Genomic DNA, 1,536 nt, shown 5'->3' on the forward strand with positions numbered 1-1,536 from the left:
GGTAGTAAAAAAAATAAGAGTATGCTTTGTTTTCAAATAAAATTATATTCCTCAATTTTCATTATATATAACTTTTAAGTTTTGGTGTGGTGACATGATTTTTTGAAGCAGAGCTAACTCAAGTCTAAGCCTTACATGCAATGATTTTGAATTGGATTCCACTGTATGCAGGATAGTTAAAAAAACGTATGTTTCCTTAGAGTATAAAACTATAATTCTCAATCTTCATTATTACTTCCAAATTTTGGTGTAGTGATAGAGTTTTTTTTTACATGGTACAAGGCAACTCAAGTCCGACTCTTGCCCGCTATGAATTTGAATTGGATTCCATTATATGCACGGTAGTGGAAAAAAGAAGAGTATCCTTCCTAAGAGTATAAACTTAAATTCTCAATATTCATGATAACTTCTGAGTTTTGATTTAGTGATAGGATTTTTTTGTCATAGTAGCAGAGCAACTCAAGTCCGACTTTTACCCACCACGAATTTGAATCGGATTCTAAAAATACTGACGCCATATTGTGAGTCTAGGTTTTGGCCTAAGAAAATGACATTTGACATGCGGAGAAACATGTTAAATTATAAAATTATAATCCTTAATTATCACTATAACATCAGATTATAATCCTTAATCGTCACTACAACTTTAAAGTTTTGATACGGTGACAAAGTTCTTTAATATGCTTATCATTATATCTTCATATTGTACACCGGTCCAACGATTTTCATTGTTTAAACTTGGAACACCTTCTGTCGAGTGAGCACTACTCACTAAACAGTGAATACTTACTAAATAGAAGGAAAGGGGTTTTGACGTCATCCACTAGGGTGGCAAGCCCTTCATTCTTTCAACCCACGCGCAATTGAGAGGGCGTAGGGGGCCGGCCTCCCCTTTTTATACCCCAACATTCTCTTTTCTCCGCTTTCTCTTCTAGCACAAGACCCCCTAAGTGCTCTACTACCAAAATTCTTCTATCTCTTCATCCTTTTGTCGTCTCTCTCTCTAAACAACAGATTGAAGATAACTAGCTAGGATTTAAAGGTGAGCATTTATCGGTTTGCTTCATGATTTTTCTATATATGTCCTTACTCTTCGAACCAATAATTTTTTTTCATTTCTATCAGGATTAAAAGAAATGAAGACATATTTCTTATTTGGTCATTAACTTTTTTTCAAAGGAACTATATTGATGTGAGAAACATTTATAAAATTGCTAATTGGGGTATCCAGATTTATCTGAAATATTGATCACTTAGGAACTATATTGATGTGAGAAACATTTATAAAATTGCTAATTGGGGTATCCAGATTTATCTGAAATATTGATCACTTAGGAACTATATTGATGTGAGAAACATTTATAAAATTGCTAATTGGGGTATCCAGATTTATCTGAAATATTGATCACTTAAGAAATGAAGACATATTTCTTATTTGGTCATTAACTTTTTTTCAAAGGAACTATATTGATGTGAGAAACATTTATAAAATTGCTAATTGGGGTATCCAGATTTATCTGAAATATTGATCACTTA

The 1,536-nt window shown here is 32.5% G+C and overlaps 1 protein-coding gene across 1 annotated transcript in view; it reads left to right on the forward strand.

Annotated features, from left to right (window-relative positions):
- The window catches only part of LOC109826344 (NAC domain-containing protein 76-like), a 9,070-nt gene continuing 8,480 nt past the window's right edge, over window positions 947-1,536 (forward strand). Inside the window, exon 1 of the mRNA XM_020393367.1 lies at window positions 947-1,042. The gene's annotated coding sequence lies outside the window, so the exon portion shown is untranslated. The remainder of the gene's footprint in view (window positions 1,043-1,536) is intronic.

This window comes from Asparagus officinalis, chromosome 10, assembly GCF_001876935.1.
Source record: "Asparagus officinalis chromosome 10, Aspof.V1, whole genome shotgun sequence".
NCBI lineage: Eukaryota > Viridiplantae > Streptophyta > Magnoliopsida > Asparagales > Asparagaceae > Asparagus > Asparagus officinalis.